The sequence below is a fragment of the Melospiza georgiana genome, chromosome 7 (genome assembly GCF_028018845.1).
Source record: "Melospiza georgiana isolate bMelGeo1 chromosome 7, bMelGeo1.pri, whole genome shotgun sequence".
Lineage (NCBI taxonomy): Eukaryota > Metazoa > Chordata > Aves > Passeriformes > Passerellidae > Melospiza > Melospiza georgiana.
This window is the reverse complement of record NC_080436.1, coordinates 40,525,720-40,531,719: the sequence shown is the minus strand read 5'-3', so window position 1 is coordinate 40,531,719 and position 6,000 is coordinate 40,525,720. Positions and strand designations below refer to the sequence as shown.

At 54.2% G+C, this 6,000-nt stretch overlaps 1 protein-coding gene across 1 annotated transcript in view; it reads left to right on the top strand.

Annotated features, from left to right (window-relative positions):
- The first annotated feature begins 524 nt into the window (after positions 1-524).
- Positions 525-6,000, top strand: part of ACVR1 (activin A receptor type 1) — a 44,728-nt gene continuing 39,252 nt past the window's right edge. The window contains exon 1 of the mRNA XM_058028191.1: positions 525-595. The gene's annotated coding sequence lies outside the window, so the exon portion shown is untranslated. The remainder of the gene's footprint in view (positions 596-6,000) is intronic.

The window sequence follows — 6,000 nt, the reverse complement described above, 5'->3', positions numbered from 1 at the left end:
CGTGGAGCATCAGGTCAATCATATTTGGGAATTTCTCATGTACTCGGTCTGTTCAGGATCGTCTGGACTTATTTAAAATGTCATGTCCTTGATCCATCACGTCATAACGTAAGAGCTGCTGTGCCCCGCGCTCTGGAGCAGCACCAGTGACCCCGTGGGCTCTGCCGGCCCGGCCCAGCCGGGACCCCGGCCCTGAGGGCCGCCCACCGTTCCGGGATGCTTCTGTGCCTCGTTCCGCTGCTCGGGACCGGCTTTCCGTTACCCCGAGCCCGAACCCGAGCCAAAATCCGAAACGGAACCGGAACCCGAGCCCGAGCCCGAGCCCGAGCCGGAGCCCAAACCCGAGCCCAGCCAGAGCCCGCGCCCGCCATGTCCCCGCGGCGCCGGCAGGGGGCGCTGGGCGGGGCGGCGGGCGGAAGTGACGCTCGGCCATTGCCGGTGCGGGCGCTGCCCCGCCCGCGCTCCTTTGTCAGCGGAGCCGCCGCCGCCCGCGGCCGCCCCCGGCCCCGCCGGCCCGAGCGGGGCAGCGCCGCAGCACGGCCCGCGCCGCCAGCTCCCTACGGCTCCGTCCCGCCCCGTCGCGCCGGCCCAGCGGGTGAGTCCGTGCTGCTGGAGCCGGTTGGTTCCGTTGGCGGGGGCGGCGCCGCGGGGTCCCGGTCCGGGCGGGGGGCGCACAAAGGCCCCGCGGCGCCGCGGCCGCGCTCGGGGGGCGCAGCATGGCCGCGGTGCCGCGCGGCGGGCAGCGCTGCGGCTCCCCTTCTCCCTGCTCTCATCAGCGTGCGGCGTTTTGGCCGGGCACAGCTAATTTCCCTGGCCGAGGCCGCCGTGCGGCTGCGGGAGCTCCCCGGGTGGGCGGCGCGGAGCGCGGCGGGCTCCCCGTGGGTGTGCTGCCGCTGCCCGCGGCGGTGCACTGGAAGCCCGAGCTTTAATGGGCATAGCAGAGGCACGGGCCAAAGTCCCCCCTGGTGCCGGTCATTGCTAAAGGGGCTGCTGCCGCGGCCAGAGCCGCCGGAGCGGGTCCTGAGCCCTGAGCTGCCCTGGGTTCCGCGGGCAGGAGGGGCTCGCTGCTGCCGGGACTCTGCCCGCACGGGGAGCACGGCCCGGGGCACACGGCCGCTCTCAGCCCGCCCTGCGCTCCGGGGACACGAGGGGCAGGAGGGGCAGCTCCTGCCGGGACTCTGCCCGCACGGCCCGGGGCACACAGCCGCTCTCAGCCCGCTCAGGTGAGCCTGCTGACCTGACGGCTCTGAACCCACATGCTGCTCTGTGAAACCTGGGCCGTGAAGCTAGGAGGGGAGGCTGCCCAGGCAGTCCTTCCAACTCTGTCTATTAAAAAAACTTCAGTTTCTCGCAGTACTTTTACATGAATTAAAATGAAACCACTTTGTTTTCCAGTGATTGAGAGAGCAGCTCAGCTTCATCAGGTTCTCCAAGAGCTGGGGTTCATGTAGGTGTGCTGGAGGCACCAGTGCCTCAGGATGGGGTTACTGATGGGCACTTCCAGGTTCTGGACTGAGCTGCAGAACTGGCACGTTTGTACAAAACCGTATTTTACAACGATGCATTGAGTTCTCAGAAGAGAACAGATTCTTTTTCCAAATCTCGTGTGTTTTTATGGTCTGCATTGAAGCCCAGCTTCTCCTTGAAGAAGACTCCTGTGGCTATAGCATTTAGCTGTGGGCAATGACAAGTCTATTTTTAAACTTTCACTTTTCTTTTGTTTCCTGTAATATGATCTTTGCTGTGATCCTTATACTCATCTTCAGAGGAACGGTGGTGACCTGGAATGCAGCAGGCACTTTGCAAATACTCTCGGAGGTCTGTCCTTGAAGGGCTGGAGCTGTTTGAAGAGTGCTGGGGTGCCTTGCAATTGAAATGGGAAAGCTGGAGTCCTGGCTGTGGAGAGCTCTCAAGTGCACGGCTGGGCCCTTTGATGGCCGAAACCCTTTTTTTTTGGAGGAGGAGGTGTTAGAGATCTGTTTTAAGGGAACAAAAAGTTCCTGTATGCCCTGTGCTCTCCCCAGGAGGTGTTAAGTGTGTGCAGTGGTTTCAGAGGTTTGCCTTCCCTCGGGATTTGTTTGCTGGGATAAGACCTGCATTCCTCTGTTTCAGGGGGCCCTGTGTGCTCCTTGCCCAGTGGCACAGGACTTTGGAGTGGTTCCTGACTGGAACCCTTTGCCTCTTTGTCTCCTCACACTGAGTGAGAGGTGTGTTTTGTTCTGTCTTCATTTTGGGACAAACTTTTAGTTCACACCTCAGCCTCCTCAGTTTGTAAATAATCAGCTCTTATAGGCCTAAATCGTGGTTAGGACGGAATTATAGCAGGTCGAGCTGTTATTTAAACAAAACAACTTGAGGGGAGAAAAAGTCCCTTTGTATGTTTTTGCTTTTAAGTCTTATAATGTGTTTCAAAGTTTCAAGCTGGGGAAGGGAAATCCTGCTGACCTGGTGCTGATATACACTGCCCAGGAACCATTGTTAACTGTTTTTTTATTATTTATTAGGAAACAAATTTAGAAAATTATTTATTAGAAAAGTATCTTAGTTGCAGAGCTGTCAAGTTTGTTGCCTCGTGTTTATATTCTGTAGAGAATAGGATGGCTGTGTTAGTTACTGACAAAATTGGTGAAAACCCAGATAGTGCGTGCAGAGGTTCAGCCTTGTCCTCCATGGACACCACTCAGAAAGTGATTTTGGGCATATTGTGTTCCTGGAGCTTGCAATTCAACATGCTTTGAGACGTGAGAATTTTATTCTATGCCTCAGTGGCTGAATATTTGATATTCTGGTGGTTGTTCACGCTCTTCTCTTAGCACGTATGAAGTTGGTTGCATTCTTTCTGCTGAGGTGACCTGCTGAAGATCACCTCTATCACCTAGTAGAACGATCCTTTTGCAGGAGAATGCTAGTGTGTGGGGGAGCTGAGGGGAAAGGGGAGGGCTAAATATAGCCATTTCCTGCAGAACTTATCTGCTGGTGAGGCTGGCCTTCCAAATGGAACTGGAGTCCTCCAAGCCCTCGGTGAGGGTAGGAAGAGAACATGGGCGGGGGAAAGAACACCCGTGGGGTGTTGTGAGTGGGTTGTGTTTGTGGTTTTTGTTTTTTCCAGCCAGCTGGTACTCTGAAGTCATGCTTAAATTTAATGAAAGCCCGATGCTAAAATAGGATCTAGGGACAGCCGTTGTGAAATAATTAGGCACCCGTTCAGCCCTTCTTGTCCCTGCCAAAAAAAAGCTTCTTGAATTCATTTAAATTCTTGGTATTGGAACTCTCAATTGGGCATCTTGATACCTGCTCTAGTGTGTATAAACAGGTTGGAAACTTGTCCCACTCAGCTGTGCATCTGTCAGGAGCTGCAGCAGATCTCGGTGGTGGTGTTGAACACGGGTGAGTGCCGAGTGCCTCTGTGTGTGAGGATTGAGGGGTATCACAGAGCTGGGTGGCAGGCTGGCCTCAGCCAGGTGTGCACGTGGCTCAGGGGATGGATTAGTTCCTTTAGGGCCTGAGGGTAGTCAGCTCTGAGAGTTTAAGAGCATCTTAGCTACAGAGGTGCCACCTGCTATCGAGATCCTCACCTTTTGAGCACTGCTGTGCACAAGTTCTGTGGCCACATGTTGTGAGTATAAGGCATTTATATCCTGTACATATCTGTAAAAAACAGGAATGGTGGTGTTTTCTGGCGATGTTGGAAAGCTGAATTCACATGTGTTTGAAAACTGTTCTGGGATCACGAATTTATCAAATGTTGTTGACTACAAAATGTAAGGAATTCCATGGAAATGCTTTCAAGGAATTCCTTTTTTCCCCGCTGTGTTTGCAGCCGAAACATGGTTTTGGAGTAATGCTTTCAAAAGCGTAGAAGTACAGTCCAATAACAGTAAGTGGTTGTAGTGCTGTAGTTTTCTGTGTTACACTGGACTGTGAGTTTGCGCCTGACCCAGTCTCAGGTGCTGGTAATCCCCTCCTTAACGTGTGCTCTTCTGGAATTGTGTGTGTACAGTGCTCGCAGGTTCCTGTTTCAGAGTGAGCTGCATCTCTGGGTTGAGGTTGTTCAGAACACGCTCCCAAATTTCTGCTCCGGTGAGATCCGCAGAGAACGAGCTGCAGTAGGAAGCAGCACTGGAGCACACCTTTGCTGCGAGGTGCATGGGTGCTGTTTCCTGGGGGGAGCGTGAGGAGTGTGCCCGTGCTCCAGCGCAGGAAGCACACAGCTCCTCCTGCGTGTGGGAGAAAGCAGCGGTGCAGTTCCAGTGCCCGTTTCTCTCTGCCAGGTGACGTGCTGCCGTTCCCTGGACGGCCAGAGCCATCACGATCCATCTGAATGCTCGGTGTCAGGGCTGGCTCGGCGTGGCAGGCCGTGCAGGTCCCTCTCTTGCTGTGCTCCTGCCCTCGTGCAGTGCCTCGCCGTGCTGGGGCTTCTCGGGCACAGGGTTCTGCCAGCGCTGCGGGAACGTGCCTTGCCTGCCTTGTGCCTGCAGACTGCTGTGCCACCAGCCCTGAAACACCTCTCAGCCCCCCAGATCAAGGTCCCTTATCCCAAGGGATGGACTTCTGTTTGATTACAAAGGCGTTGTAAGTCCCTAAGCAATTGGGGTAATCAATATCCTTCAGCCCTGCACTTTCTGCAAGCTTGAGACCTGTTTTAGCTTTACAGGACATTGGCTCAGCCTGGTTTTGCAAGGCTGGGTGAGGTGGTGTGTAAATAAACTGACTTGCTGAGGGGAGAAATGCTTGAAAGGAAATACTATAGAGATCTTAAAGTCACAATTGATGTGAGTAATTGGGAAGGGATGGTGTTAGGTAATCCCTTATTATGCAAGAAATGGGGAATACTGGATTTAATCAATTGTCGGCAGCTTTAAAGTTAAAACCAATAGTTTTTGTGTGGTGCCTGTTTAAACTGTAGACTGATTGCAGTGGGATATTCAGGAGCCTTATTCTTCTTTTGAGGAACAGTTGAATCTGTTGGTAGGCCTTTGAGGGACAGAACATGCAGTGATTCAGGTGCAGCTTTGGGCTTGGGAATTTACCTTTTACTGGGAGGTGTGGGGTTGGAATGAGAGGAGCGTGGAAGAATGACCCTTTTATGCTGTGTCCTTGTGCTCTTTCCTGAGCATCTGCTCCTGGCGTCTTGTGGAGTCAGCTTATTGCTGGTTAGGGCTGTGTGTTGTTCCTCCCTTTGCTGTGCAGAGGCGGTTCAGTGGCTCTCACCCCAGAAGTCCTGCTGTCACTGCATCCCCCATTCTGAAACACTCCTGGAGGGTCACACCCAGTCACTGTTCCCTGCCTATGATGATGGAAAGATGGGTCTGAAAGTGTCTGGAGCCTGTTGTAGAGTAACTCCAGTCTGCTTTAGGGAAAGGAAGGCTTTGGCTTTATTAAGAAAAGCTTATTAAAACCAAGACCTCCATTTTGGTGATTGTCCAAGGCTGCCTTTGGAGTAATTTCTGTTGTCTGAAATAACCAAGATGGAGATAGAAATTGTGAGGGGGAACACCAAAAGCTGTTATCTGGGCCTTTTTACAGAAGATGTGTTGCTGCAGCACTTAACCTTCTGTCCTGAGTGCCTGGAAGGTTCCTTGTCAGCATGCTGAAGCTGGCCATCCTGTTGGATGGAAGCTGGTAGGAGGCGTTGTTCCTTGTCGTGCAGAGCAGTCGTAGCGAGCTGTGCTCGCTGGAGGTCGGGACTCTGTTGTTGTGACTGCAGCCCTGCCCTGCGCTACTGAGCTGCAGAGGAGCGGCCAGCGAACACCGCGTGTAATTGCGGGCGGGCTGTTACCCTGGCGAGGCTGCTGTGCCAGCCGGGATAGCTCCCGGCCTGCAAGTGGCTTCCTTTGAAGTCCTGGAAGGTGCTGAGCCCTGCTTTCAGGAGCCGGTGTGCCCCAGCAGGCCCCTCCAGCCCTCCCCCGAGTGGCTCGGGGTTCCTGGCCCGGTGCTTCGAGGGCACTTGGGGCTGTGCTTGCGCAAACCCTTTCACTGGCTGCTAATGGCAGGGGAGCG